Source organism: Tamandua tetradactyla, chromosome 16 (genome assembly GCF_023851605.1).
Source record: "Tamandua tetradactyla isolate mTamTet1 chromosome 16, mTamTet1.pri, whole genome shotgun sequence".
Taxonomy (NCBI): Eukaryota; Metazoa; Chordata; class Mammalia; order Pilosa; family Myrmecophagidae; genus Tamandua; species Tamandua tetradactyla.
Window position 1 is genome coordinate 79397235 of NC_135342.1, and position 15770 is coordinate 79413004.

Here is a 15770-nt window from a genome sequence, read left to right on the forward strand (position 1 = left end):
TTATGTGCTACAGAAAATTTAGGTTCTGGACAAAATTAACCTTTCTTCCTTTGGTCTCAAAGAGTAGGTGCGGTTCTAAAATATAGACAATGTCTTCCTTACCCCTGTGTTCTGAATTACCTTAATCCCGACCTGATTAGCTTCATTCTTATCTCTAAACCCCAGCAGCCTCTCATAATCCAGAAGTAATAATTATCATTCTGGACTAAATGTGTCTGCTATAAGAACTTACAGTCTAGTCCCCTGTTTTCCTATAAGTGTTTTCTAAAGGAGAACATCCAATAATTGTTCATTCATTTCTGGCTTATTTTGCCTCACCATGTGTTCATTCACATCTTTGCATGTCCCACAACTTTGTTCCTTTTTGTAGCAGCACGATATTCAATAATATGTATACACAATATTTGATAATATATATACATCATTGTTCGCCAGTCTGCTTCTCAGTCAGTGCATCCTTCAGCCACCTGCATTCATTAGGCATCAAGTATAATTCTTAGGCCTAGTTTTAAGTAGGCTTAGCTTATCCTTTGCAAGAATAAGTTTCATAGGGGTGAATCCCAAGAACAAGGGCTCGGCCTATTGATTTGGTTGTCCCCATTGCTTGCGAGAGTATCAGAAATTCTCCAAAGGGGAAGTTGAATCTTTCCCCCTCTCTTCCCATTCCCTGAGGGAACTTTGCAGTTACTTCTTTATTCACTCTGGAATTTATTGGGACATCACACTAACCTGGACAAGCCAACGAAATCTCACACCCTTTTAAAGATTCCTTGTACTTACGGTGTTCAACTAAACTGACCATACAAATTAAATTAGGAAATGTGCTACACAACATATAAATTTTGCACCAAATAAATATCTCTCCCTTTAGTCTCACACAGAAGTTGAAGTTTTAAGATATTGACCAAATCATCCTTTACCCAGTGTTCTGATATACCTTAGTCCTATCCAGATCAGCTTCATTCATATCTCTACTAGATGTCTGATCACTTTTTCAACTTTTTGAACAGTTCCTGTATGGGGCACTGCTGACTTTCATAGCTTTAGAGCTCTGACTCTGAATCTCAGGTGTCACATAAATACCTGGAGTGTCTAGAAAAAGACCACGTTATATACAAATAGCTCAGTATCTCAGAATTTAGAATTAACAGTGACACTCCTGAGTATATGTGACTGGTGTAAGAGCTTGCAATCTAGGACCCTTTACAATAAGCCCCAACCTGATAACCCATGTCCTTCACTTTAGTTCACCAAATTTTTGTATTATAGTTAGTACATATAATTGAGGCATGATAATATTTCTGTTTTTGTTTCTGGTGTTTCATTCAACATACATCTAGTTGCATACCTCACAAGGAAGATTGGGTTTTAAGGTAAAAATCACAGACAATTAGTTAGATATTGAATCTCTCCTTTTTTTTTTTTTTTACATAGGCAGGCACCGGGAATCGATCGAACCGTGGTCCTCTGGCATGGCAGGCAAGCGTTCTTTCCTGCTGAGCCACTGTGGCCCGCCCTCTCCTTTTTTTAATTTAATTTTTTTCACTACTCAAATCACTCTGGACAAACTTACAAAATCTCATGCCCTGTTCAAAGTTGTGTGTACTTATGGTGTTCAATTAATTTGTTCATATAAGTTATATTAGGAAGTGCACTAGTCGAAATAGAAATTTTGTACCAAATAAACATTTTTGCTTTAGTCTCACTTTAACATAAGTTAAAGTTTTAAAATATGAATTACTATCTATTTTCAGCATCCTGCAATATTGACATTCCTTTGTTCTTCCTCATGCAAAAGCATTTTAAAATTTGTGCATTTAATCACTATCACAAATTGTACATTCTAGGCATTCCTAGATTATACCATCTCAGTCTTTATTGTCTATCTTTCCTTCTGATTTCATTTGTGCCCCTAGCCCTCCTCCCTCTATCATTCTCACATTCAGCTTCATCCAATGTACTAACATTATTGTGCTACAATTAGGTATTATTGTGCTATCCATTTCTGAATTTCTACAGGCAATCCTGTTGCACAATATGTATCCCTTCAGCTTAAATTACCCAAAATCTACCCTAATGCTATCTCTTGATGGCCTCTGTTCTTAATTGAAATTCTCCAAGTTCATTCATTAATGTTAGTTCATATCAAAGAGACCATACAGTATTTGTCCTTTTGTTTCCAGCTACTCTTACTTAGCAAAATGTGCTCAAGGTCCATCCATGTTTTTACATGCTTCGTGATTTTATTCTGTCTTACAGCTGCATAATATTCCATCATATGTATATACCACAACTTGTTTAGCCACCTGTCTGTTGATAGACATTTAGGCTGTTTCAATCTCTTAGCTATTGTAAATAATGCTGCTATAAGCATTGGTGTGCAAATGTCCATTTGTGTCCTTGCCGTCATGTCCTCCTTATAGATACCTAGCAATGGTATTGCTGGATCAAATGACAATTCTATACTTAGCTTCCTGAGGAACCTCCAAACTGTGGCTGTACCATATTATATTTCCACCAACAGTGGATAAGTGTGCCTCTTTAGCCACATCCTCTCCAGCACTTGTTGTTTTCTATTTTATTGATAATGGCCATTCTGGTGGGTGTGAGATGATATCTCATTGTAGTTTTGATTTGCATTTCCCTAATAGCCAGGGAAGTTGAGCATCTTTTCATGTGCCTTGCAGCCATTTGTATTTCCTCTTCTGAGAAGTATCTGTTCATGTCTTTTGCCCATTTTGTAATGGGTTGTTTGTCTTTTTTGTTGTTGAGTTGAGCAATCTCTTTATATATTCTGGATACTAGACCCTTCACTGATATATCATTTCCAGATATTGTCTTCCATTGTGTAGGCTGTCTTCTTACTTTCTTGACAAAGTTCTTTGATGCACAAAAGTGTTTAATTTTGAGTTCCCATTTATTTCTTTCTTCAATGCTCGTGCTTTGGGTATAGGATCTAGGAAACTGCCTCCTATTATAAGATTTATAAAATATTTCCCTACATTTTCTTCCAACAGTTTTATGGTCTTAGATCTAATGTTTAGGTCTTTAATCCATTTTGAGTTAATTTTTGTATAGGGTGTAAAATATGAATCCTTTTTCATTCTTTTGCATGTGGATATCCAGTTCTCCAGGCACTGTTTTATTGAAGAGACTGTTCTGTCCCAGGTGAGTTGGCTTGACTGCCTTATCAAAGATCAGTTGTCCATAGATGAGAGGGTCTATATCAGAATACTCTGTTCAATTCCATTGGTCAGTATATCTGTCTTTATGCCAGTACCATGCTGTTTTGACCACTGTAACTTCAAAATACACCTTAAAATCAGGTAGTGTGAGACCTCTGACTTCATTTTTTTTAGTTATTCAGGGCACCCTGCCCTTCCAGATAAATTTGGTTATTGGTTTTTCTATTTCTGAAAAGTAAGTTTTTGGGATTTTAATTGGTATCGCATTGAATCTGTAAATCAATTTAGGTAGACTTGACATCTTAACTATATTTAGTCTTCCAGGGAACCTGGTGTGCCCTTCCATTTATTTAGGTCTTCTGTGATTTCCTTTAGCAATTTCTTGTGGATTTTTTTATATAGGTCTTTTGTATCCTTAGTTAAATTTATTCCTAAATATTTTATTCTTTTGGTTGCAATTGTAAATGCAATTCTTTTCTTAATTTCCCCCTCACATTGCTCACTACTAGTGTATAGAAGCACTGCAGATTTTTGAATGTTGACCTTGTAACCTTACACTTTGCTAATTTATTAGCTTTGGTAGCTTTGCTGTGGATTTTTCAGGGTTTTCGACATATAGTATCATACCATCTGCAAACAGTGAGAGTTTTACTTCTTCCTTTCCAAGTTTGATGCCTTGTATTTCTTTTTCTTGTGTAATTGCTCTGGCTAGAACTTCCAACACAATGTTGAATAACAGTGGTGACAGTGAACATCCTTGTCTTGTTCCTGATCTTAGAGGGAAAGTTTTCAGTTTTTTCCCCGTTGAGGATGATGTTAGCTGTGGGTTTTTTCATCTATTCCCTTTATCATATTGAGGAAGTTCCTTTCTATTCCTATCTTTGAAGTGTTTTCAACAAGAAAGGATGTTGAATTTTGTCAGATGCCTTCTTGCATCAATCAAGATGATCATGTGTTTTTTCTGCTTTGATTTGTTGATACGGTGTATTACATTAATTGATTTTCTTATGTTGAACCATCCTTGCATACATAGGATGAATCCTACTTGGTCATGATGTATAATTCTTTTAACGTGCTGCTGGGTTCGTTTTGCAAGAATTCTGTTGAGCATTTTTGCATCTGTATTCATTAGAGAGATTGGTCTGTAATTTTCTTTTCTTGTAGTATCTTTGTCTGGCTTTGCTATTGAAGGTGGTGTTGGCTTCATAGAATGAGTTAGGTAGCCTTCCCTCCTCTTCAGTTTCTTTGAAGAGTTTGAGCAGGATTGGTACTAATTCTTTCTTGAATGTTTGGTATTCAACATTCACATGGGAAGCCATCTGGTTCTGGACTTTTCTTTTTGGGGGAGCTCCTTAATGACTTATTCAATTTCTTGTGATTGGTTTCTTGAGGTCATCTATTTCTTCTTGAGTCAATGTTGGTTGTTCATGCCCTTCTAGGAAGTTGTCCATTTCCTCTACATTATCTGGTTTATTAGCATAAAGTTGTTCATAGTATCCTCTCATTACCACCTTTATTTCTGCAGGGTCGGTGGTTATGTCTCCTCTTCCTTGTCTGATTTTATTTATTTGCATCCTCTCTCTTCTTTTTTGTTAACCTTTATGAAGGGTCCATCAATCTTATTGATTTTCTCATAGAACTAACTTCTCATTTTGTTGATTTTCTCGATTGTTTTCATGTTCTCGATTTCATTTATTTCTGCTCTCATCGTCATTACTTTTTCCCTTTTATTTGCTTTGGGGTTAGGTTCTCTAGTTCTTCCAAGTAAACAGTTAATTTCTCTATTTTTGCTCTTCTTTTTTTGATATAAGAATTCCCTTTTAGCGTACTGCCTTTGCTGCATCCCATACATTTTTTTAAAATTTGTTTTGTTTCTATATACTATTTATTTATTTTATTTATTTGTTTATTTACATGGGCAGGCACTGAGAAATAAATCCGGGTGTCTGGCATGGCAGGCAAGAACTCTGCCTTCTGAACCATCGTGGCCTACCCCAGCCCATCCATTTTGATATGTTGTGTTTTCATTTTCATTTGCCTTGAGATATTTACTGATTTATCTTGTAATTTCTCCCTTGACCCACTGGTTGTTTAAGAGTGTGTTGTTGAGCCTCCATATATTTGTGAATTTTCTGGCACTCCAATTATTATTCATTTCCAGCTTCATTCTTTTATGATCTGAGAAGGTGTTTTGTATGATTTCAATCTTTTTAAATTTATTGAGACTTGCTTTGTGGACCAGCATATGGTTTATCCTTGAGAATGATCCATGAGCACTTGAGGAAAAAGTGTATCCTGCTGTTGTGGGTGTAATGTTTTATAAATGTCTGTTAAGTCTAGTTCATTTATTGTATTATTCAGATTCTCTGTTTCTCTATTGATCCTCTGCCTAGATGTTCTGTCCATTTATAATAGTGGAAAATTGAAGTCTCCACTATTATGATAGATGTATCTATTTATTTTTTCAGTGTTTGCCTCATATAATTTGGAGCACTCTGGCTTGGTGCATAAATATTTATGATTGTTATGTCTTCCTGTTGAATTGTTCCTTTTATTAATACATAGTGTTCTTCTTTGTCTCTTTTAATTGTTTTACATTTGAAGTCTGTAATTTGTTGGATATTAGTATAGCTACTCCTGCTCTTTTCTGATTGTTGTTTGCATGAAATATCTTTTCCCAACCTTTCACTTTCAACCTGTGTTTATCCTTGGGTCTAAAAAGTTTTTCCCATAGACAGCATATAGGGGGGTCCTGTTTTTAAATCCATTCTGCTAGTCTGTGTCTTTTGATTCGGGAGTTTAATCCATTAACATTTAGTGTTATTACTGTAAGGGCAGTACTTTCTTCTCCCATTTTGCCTTTTGGATTTTTATGTCATATCTAATTCTTCTTCTTTTTACCTTTACTGATAGTCTTCATTTCTACACTCTTCTCCACACCTCTCTCTGCTGTCTTTTCCTATCTGTTTCTAGTGCTCCCTTTAGTACTTCTTGCAGAGCCAGTCTCTTGGTCACAGATTCTCTCTGATTTTTTTGTCTGAAAACATTTTAATTTCCCCCGTATTTTTGAAGGACAATTTTGCTGGATATAGAATTCTTGGTTGGCAGTTTTTCTCTTTTAGTATCTTAAACATATCATACCACTGTCTTCTCACCTCCATGGTTTCTGCTGAGAAATCTACGCATAGTCATATTGGGCTTCCCTTGTCTGTGATGGATTGCTTTTCTCTTGCTCCTTTCAAAATTCTCTCTTTCGCTTTGACATCTGACATTCTAATTAGTAAGTGTCTTGGAGTATGTCTGTTTGGATCTATTCAGTTTGGGGTATGCTGCACTTCTTGGATGTGTAATTTTAAGTCTTTCATAAGAATTGGGATATTTTCAGTGATAATTTCCTCCATTAGCTTTTCTCCTCCTTTTCCTTCTCTTCTCCTTCTGGGACACCTGTAACACATATATTCGTGCACTTCATATTGTCATTCAGTTCCCTGAGTCCCTGCTCATATTTTTCCATTCTTTTCCCTATATTTTCTTTTACTTGTCAGATTTCAGATGTTCCATCCTCCATTTCACTAATCCTATCTTCTGCCTCTTGAAATCTTACATTGTAGGTTTCCATTGTTTTTTTCATCCTTTCTACTGTGCCTTTCATTCCCATAAGTTCTGTGATTTGTTTTTTCAGATTTTCAATTTTTTCTTTTTGTTCATCCTTTGCCTTCTTTATATCCTCCCTCAATTCATTGATTTGATATTTTGATAAGATTTTCCACGCCTGTTTGAACATCCTGAATTAATTGTTTCAACTCCAGTATCTCATTTGAATTGTTGGTTTGTTCCTTTGACTGAGCTATATCTTCAGTTTTCCTGGTATGATTCGTTATATTTTACTGGTGTCTAGACATTTAATTTCCTTAATTAGTTTATTCTGGAGATTGTTTTCACTTTTTTACCTAGGATTTTCTTGCTGGATGACTTTGTCTATCTGTTCTTTGACATTCAGTCAGGTTTATTCTAGACCTCTAGTTTAGGTTTTGATTAACAGATCAGAATTTTTTGGTTCTTGTTTTCTTGTTTCTTGTGCTGCCTGTATGGTTCCTTTTGTTGTTGTTGTTCCCTTGAAAGGTTTACTTAGGTATTATAGACGCCAGTCAGATTTTCCCAGCCCAGACTGGCCTCCTCTTAGGAGGAAAGAGTCACCTGCATCAGTTTTCCCTGAAGATGAGACCCAGCAGGTTGAAAGAGTTTCCTGTGAAGCCTCTAGCCTCTGTGTTTTCCTGTCCTGCCCAGTATGTGGCATGTTTCTGCCTGCAGGTCCTACCAGCATAAAATGATGCAGTACCTTTAACTTCAGTATACTCTCCCTGCTGGGACATGGTCGAGACAGAGGAGAGGTTGTAGTCTGGTTTTTAATGGCTTCAGTTTTCCAGACCCTGGGTCTAAATTCCTTGAGGGAAGGATTCCACCTGAGCTGGGCCCCACCCCTCTTCTGGGGAAGGCACAGCTTCCAGGAAATTACTTCCTTTCACCTGACCAGCCCCTTTGCCTCTCAGACAAGCTTAATTCCACCCTTGCGTTGAGCAATTGGAGCCTGAGAAGCCCTGCAGTTGAATGCAAAGAGCAGTCAAGCTGTAGAAACACAGCCACAAAAAAGAAAAGAAAAAAAATCCTTTTCAGAGCAGGACCCCATTCCTCGGGTTTGCCAGTCAAGAGCTTAAGTTGGTACGTTGCTCTATGTATCTCCAGGTACTGTGTGCCCCTCCTTTCGTTCAGGGCTCAGAGCTTTTCATGTATTTTGTTCTGTCCAATCTGGAAAAAACCTTTTTTTTTTTTTCCTTTTTCTGTCAGCCCTGCCCCTTCTGCACCCAGGCAAAAACAGCAACCTCAGCATTTACTAGAAGTTCAGCTGAGCTGGGGGCCTATTGTTAGTAGTCAGATTTGTTAATTCATTCCACATTTGGAGCTTGGTTGAGCTCAACCAAGTCCTAGTAAAGTCTCTTTCCTTTCCCGTGTAGGAACCAGCCGTGGGGGAGGGGCGTCGGTCTCTGTGGCTTGGGGGACTCACAGTTCTGGGTGGGATTGCAGCCGTTCCACCTCGTCCAGACTGGATACGCTGTGTGCTTGGTCACTGATGTGGCCCCAGCAGTTGTTCTGTACTGTTCCTGGCTATTTACTAGCTGCTCTGGAGGGCAGACTAAATCCCACACCTCACTAGGTCACATCTTGGACCCTAGATACTGAATCTTAATTGTTTTATTTCCTTTACAGTCTTTCATTTATTTTGAAATGGAACTTTATTAATACATCTTTACAAAATGTTCAAAATTTAACTTAAAGGAATTTAAGCTAACTTATTTCTCAGAATTGTGAAGATTGTTGGCTTTCTCAAACTGTTGTGTAAAAAGAGGCAAATTGTCTCTAAGGAGCTTCCTGCCCAGGGAAGGAGACAAACATCACTAATACAAGGGAGACAGTTGTGGTTCCTGCTGCTCTGGAGCCCCACCATTAAGACTCTTAGATGTCTTTATGGCAGAGACTTTTTTTTTTATAATTTTTTACTAATTAAAAAAAAAATTACAAGAAAGAAACACAAACATTCTTAATATATGCGCATTCCGTTCTACATATATGATCAGTAATTCACAATATCATCACATCATGATCATTTCTTAAAACATTTGCATCAATTCAGAAAAAGAAATAAGACAACAGAAAAATAAAAGGAAAACAGAAAAAAAAAATTTTTACATACCATACCCCTTACCCCTCCATTTCATTGATCACTAGCATTTCAAACTAAATTTATTTTAACATTTGTTCCCTGATTATTTATTTTTATTCCATATGTTCTACTCATCTGTCGACAAGGTAGATAAAAGGAGCATCAGACACAAGGTTTTCACTATCACACAGTCACATCGTGAAAGCTATATCATTATACAATCATCATCAAGAAACATGGCTCCTGGAACACAGCTCTACATTTTCAGGCAGTTCCCTCCAGCCTCTCCATTACGTCTTGGATAACAAGGTGATAGATACTTAATGTGTAAGAATAACCTCCAGGATAACCTCTCGACTCTGTTTGGAATCTCTCAGCCATTGACACTTTGTCTCATTTCTCTCTTCCCCCTTTTGGTTGAGAAGGTTTTCTCAGTCCCTTGGTGCTGGGTCTCAGCTCATTCTAGAGTTCTCAGTCCCTTGATGCTGAATCTCAGCTTAATCTGGGATTTCAGTCCCACGTTGCCAGGAAGATCCACACTCCTAGGAGTCATGTCCCACGTAGACAGGGGATGGGTGGTGAGTTTGCTTGTTGTGTTGGCTGGAGAGAGGCCATATCTGAGCAAAAAAGAGGTTCTCTTGGGGGTGACTCTTAGGCCTAATTTTAAGTAGGCTTGACCTATCCTTTTTTTGTGGGGTTAAGTTTCATATGAACAAACCCCAAGACTGGGGGCTCAGCCTAAAGCTTTGGTTGTCCACACTGCTTATGAGAATATCAAGAATTCCACTTGGGGAAGTTGAGTTTTCCCCCGTTCTCACCATTCCCCAAAGGTGTCTTTGCAAATACTTTTCCACTCACTGATCAAATCACTCTGGGATTCATCGGGGCATCACCTGGACAAACCAACAAAATCTCATGTCCTACCCAAGGTTCCATGTACTTACGGTGTTCAGCCAACTATCCACATAAGTTATATTAGATGCACTAGTCAAAATATAAATTTTGTACCAAATAAACATTTTTTGGTTTAATCTCACACGTAAGTTGAAATTTTAAAATATTAATTGCCATCTATTTTCAGCACCCTGCAGTAATGACATTCTTTTGTTCTTCCTCATGCAAAAACATTTTTAAAATTTGTACATTTGGTCACTATCATTATACGCTCTAGGCATTCCTAGATTATACCATCTCTATCGTTTGTCTTTCTTTGTGATTTCGTTTATGCCCCCAGCCCTCCTCCCTCTATCATTCTAACATTCAGCTTCATTCAATGTTTTAACGTAATTGTGTTCCAGTTAGGTAATATTGTGCTGTCCATTTCTGAGTTTTTATATTCAGTCCTGTTGCACAATCTGTATCCCTTCAGCTCCAGTTACCCAATATCTTACCCTATTTCTATCTCCTGATGATCTCTGTTACCAACGAAATATTCCAAGTTTATTCATTAATGTCAGTTCATATCAGTGAGACCATACAGTATTTGTCCTTTCGTTTTTGGCTAATCACACTCAGCATAATGTTCTTAAGGTCCATTCATGTTGTTGCATACTTCATAACTTTATTCTGTCTTACAGCTGCATAATATTCCATCTTATGTATATGCCACAGTTTGTTTAGACACCCGTCTGTTGATGGACATTTTGGCTGTTTCCATCTCTTGGTAATTGTATATAATGCTGCTATAAACATTGGTGTGCAAATGTCTGTTTGTGTCCTTGCCCTCATGTCCTTTGAGTAGAGACAGCATATAGATGGGTCCTGTTTTTAAATCCATTCTGCCAGACTATGTCTTTTGATTGGGGTGTTTAATCCATTAACATTCAGTGTTATTACTGCACAGGTAGCACTTTCTTCTACTATTTTGGCAGAGACTCTTTAGTCACTCTTTCTTTGAGAGTAGGATATAGGATCATCATCAGAAGGTACTAACCACAGAATGATAATGTATTTTTGTGTATGATGCTACTATAGGGAAAATTTTTCTGAAATAGCATAATCATTAAAAAAAAAAAGTCTAATTCCATATCTCTTGACTGTATTTTTCTGTAAAGCTCTACATTTAAGAATATTGAACCAGAGGGCTCTTTCAAAGAATTTTAAATGCTTAAAAAAAGCTAGTTCAGTACACTGTCTAATAAATATACCAAGTGTCCTTTTGTTCTAGGTAATATTTCAGAGTTCCTTCCTTTTGTAGATATGTGTCTACCTGGAGTGTTTTGTTACTTGCAGCTATTAAGCTAACCACTAGGTGATGCTAAAAGACTTGGACATAATATTGTGAATTGTGAAAGATAATCAGTGAAATTGCTTTTTACTTTCCTGCACCTCAAAATAAGCAAATCATTTTTCTGTTTTCTGTTTATTTCTTTTTCTGAATTGATGCAAATGTTCTAAGAAATAATCATGATGATGAATATACAACTATGTGATGGGAACAAAAAGAATGTTCATTTTATATGTCGATTTGTTTTATTAATTAAAAATTTTTTTTAAATGTAAAGAAAAAAAATAAATAAGCAGATCACAAGTAATGGTCAGAACCTTGCATTGATTTGAGGGAAGGTTGGTGTAGAAACTCAAGATTTCTGTTGGCTGATACCCACTGCTTCCCAGGTAAGTGTTGGAAGAAACTATAGTCTTTTTTTTTTTTAATTAGGGAAGTTGTGGTTTTATAGAACACTCATGCATAAAATATAGGCGTTCCACAGACCATCCCACCGCCAACATTCTGCACTGGCATGGATCATTTGTTAGAATTGATGATAACACATTTTAGTGATTGTACTATTAATTAAAGTCCATGGTTTAACTTAGGACCCACTGTGTTATGTAGTTCCATGGATTTTTTTTGTAAATTTTTATTTTGTAACCATATGTACAATCTAACATTCCCCCTTTTGATCGTATTCAGATACATATTTCAGGGCTGTTACGACATTGTGTTATCATCACCACCATCTATTACCAAACATTCTCCTCATTCCAAGAAGAAACCCTATATATTTTAAGCCTTAACTTCCCATTCCCTATCCCTACCCTGTCCCTTGGTAATCTGTATAATCAATTTTATTTAGATATATTCTCAGATTCCATCAGACTTGAGTGTTTTAATATCCAGGCCATGTGCTATTAATTTTTTAAAAATGTTTTATTTTGAAACTATTTTGAACTTGCTAGACAGTTTCAGAAATAATACTGAGAACTCAATTCAAAAATAATAGAGAACTACAATATACCTCCATCCTCCCAGATACGCAGATCCATCAATTTTAATATTTTGCCATATTTGCCCCATACCATTCTGCTCTCAGTCCATCTTTCTATCTGTGTATTTATCAATTTTCTAAATGGTTGAGTATAAGTTGTATCATGCATATATCATGCTTCTGAAATACTTAACACTGCCATGTGTATTTCTTGTGAACAAGGATATTCATTTACGTAATTGTGTTAAGTACGGCTATCAGAGTCAAGAAATTTCACGTTGATAAAAAGTTTACGTTCTGTGTTCCAGTTTTTTTGTACATCCCAGTAATGTCCTTTTTTAAAAAAAAAATTTAATTAATTAAACTTTTTAACATACGTTAACATACAAACATTCCATACATGGTATACAGTCAGTGGCTCACAATATCATCACTTAGTTGTGTATTCATCACCGTGAACATTTTTCAAACATTTGCATCATTCCGGAAAAAGAAATAAAAAAGAAAAAAATCATACATACCATACCTCTTACCTCTCCCTCTCATTGACCACTACTAGTATTTCCATCTACCCAATTTATTTTAATATTTGTTCCCCCTGCCAATAATGTCCTTTAGAGCCTGTTTTTCCTGCTTTGATGGATCTCATCCAGAATCATGTGTTACATTTAATTGTTACTGTCTTGTTAGTTGCCCTTTCCTGTCCTGCCCTGTCCTTTCTTTTCCTACAGTTTCTTGCCTTTCTTTTCTTTTTCTTTTCCTTTCCTGACCTGTCTTGTCTTCTCCTGCCCTTTCTTTTTCTGCCCTGCCCTTTCCCCTTCCCCTCATAAAAATTAGCGTAAATTTTTCCACCTCAGCCACTCCCAGGTATAGCCTTCAGTGGCATTCATTGCGTTCACAGTGTTGCAGTACTGTCACCACCTTCTATTTCTGAAGCTTTCCCATCTTCCCAGATTGAAACCCATTTCCCTTGTCCTCTGCTCCTGACAACCTGTACTCTATTTCTTTCTCTCTCAGTTCGCATATTATCCAATATTTTCTTTGTAGATAGTTATTATGGAACTTAAATTTAATATCCTAAATCTATAACAATCTCGTTTGCTTTGATGCCAGTGTAACTTCAGTAATTTATATGCACTATGTTCCTATACCCCTCTGCCCCCCCCCCCACCTTTATGTAGTTCTTGACACAACTACCATGTTTATACAGTATGAGTCTAAAACCATTGATTTATCATTACATTTTATGAATTTGCTTTTGGGATCCTGTGTGAAGCAAAAAGTGGAGTTACAAACCAAAAATGCAATAGTACTGGCATTTATATTTACCTCTATCATCACTCTCACCAGAGCTCTTTATTTCTTCATATGACTTCGAGTTTTTGTCTGTTATCCTTTCCTTTCAATCCGTATATCTCTTTATCATCTCTTGTAGGGCGAGTCTATTGGTGACAGATTCACTTGGCTTTTGTTAATCTGGCAATGTTGTACTCTCTCCCTCATTTTTTAAAAGACAGTTTTGCCAGATATAGAATTTCTGGTTGGTAATTTTGTCCTTTCAGTACTTTAAAACTGCCTTCTTACCGCCATGGTTTTATAGGGGAAATTTCCCACTATGCTTCATCTTATTGAGGCTCCCTGGTATGTCACATGTTGCTTCTCCCGTGCAGCTTTCAGGATTCTTTATCTTTGGCATATGATAGTTTACTTGTAATATTTCACAGTTTGGCTCTTCTGGGTTTATCAGGCTTGTTGTTTGAGCATCTTGAATGTATAGATTCATCCTTTATTTCTTTGTCTTTCTTCCTTTTTGTTTATCTTTGATTATCTTTGATAATCTTTTTAGCTCTCACTTGCCTAATTTCCTTTAGTTCTTTGTTTATGTTTTTCTTTAGCTCTTTGAGCACATTTAGGATCATTTTTAAAAAGTCTTTGTTCTCCTCATTTATGTTAAATTTTTTCCTTTGCCTGAGCCTTTGCTTCCTTTTTTTGTTGTTTGTAAGTTTTGTAATAGTTTGTTGAAACCTCGACATTTTGTTACTTTATTATGTTATTGCTGGAATTTAGACATTAGGGGCCTGTCTCTTAAGCTTGTATCCAGCTAGCATTATGACAGAGTCTTCCTTGAATGTCAGGAGTTAACACACACATACAAAGGAAAAAAAGAAAATATCTTCCCCAGTTATTGAAGATTGGTCTGTGCTAGTGCTCTCTTTCAGAGCTTATCCATACAATGAGTTTAGAGACTAGCTCCAGGCCAGAGTATTGGGCCCTCCCTGGCCCTCTCCAAACATTCCTATGTCTTGAGCATATGTATGTGACCCTAGGAAAGTTCACAGGGTTTGCCCTGAATGCAGATGCCTGTGTTTGCATGAGTATATGTGTGTTCCTTTCTGGCCTGTGAGAGTATAGGTATGCTGTTTACTGGGGGTGTCTGGGTACCTACGATCAGCTTGTTTAAAACTGAAGCCATCAGCTTGTTTAAAACTGAAGCCATTATCTCATTTCCCCATATAATTGTCTTGCTCTATTTCTGATGGTGCTGTGCATCCATCACCCAAACTGGAGAACATTCTTCCATTGTCTCAATTCTTTTTCCTCAGCTTCCGGATGTTGTAATTAGCCTTCTCAAGCATTTCCTCAGTCCTCGGATTGCGCTATATATCCTTCTCCTTTCCCCTTTCAGCTTAGCCTGTGTTTGCAGCCAGTGATGTCAGGGTCCCTTTCCTTTACTAGCCTGCGAGCTCTCCAAGGACAAGAACCTTCCTTAGCTGTCTTTGTTCCTCCAGTGCCCATTGCCTAGAAGGGATTCCGCAGATGTTTGGAGGTGTATCATTTAACAAAGGCTCTTAGTTGGGAAGACAGTTAATTTTTAATGTTACAGTTATATAAAAAGTTTAGTTTGCCATACAAAAATGTATGGCAAAATTTGTTAGTGTAATGCTGAGGTTTCCACTTTGGATGCTGTGACAACACCTTAGAGTATCGATGCTTATTTGAAAATAGGCAGTTTTTTTTGTAGTGTAATTATATTAGTTGCCATTCTCTGACACATACTGGAAGTTAGGGGCTGTTAAGACAGTATGGTTCAAAGACAAATTTTTACCTTTACAAATGTAAAAATCCTTTTTAAGTAGAAGATTCTTAAAACTGTGGGGCAAAGTAAATATCTGAAATTTGGGTTAAAAGAGATTTTAAGGTAGATCCCATTGTATATTGATAGGAAAGAGCCCAGCCTCTGGAGTCAGGTAGATCCACTTCACATCTCTTCAGGCCAGTTCTGTCTAACCCAGTGGAATGTCAGTTTACTGACATTGTGGAATGAGGGTGTCTCTTTGTGTGTTGACATTTGAATTTTGTGGATTAATTTCATTTTGCTAGTCCCTAAGTCTGGGACCTGCCAGTACAACTGTTTTAGAAAAGGGAGCCTTTTCTTTGAGTGAATCTTTGCATGGATGCTAGTATCAAATGTATTCCTACTTAGTTTTCCTTTTCTCTTCCACAGTCTAAAAGTAAAGGGAAGGCAGTGTAGTATGGCCACAAGATCATGGATTTCAGGCCGTGACCATGCTCCTTGCCACCTGTGTGGTCACAGACAAGTGATTTCACCTTTCTAAGCCTCAGTTTCCTTATATTGGTGACCTGGAGATAGTGGTA

General features: G+C 37.0%; 1 protein-coding gene across 1 annotated transcript in view; it reads left to right on the forward strand.

The window, feature by feature from the left end:
• USP10 (ubiquitin specific peptidase 10) overlaps window positions 1-15770 on the forward strand; it is a 113718-nt gene that overhangs the window by 76888 nt on the left and 21060 nt on the right. The gene's annotated exons all lie outside the window — the stretch shown is intronic.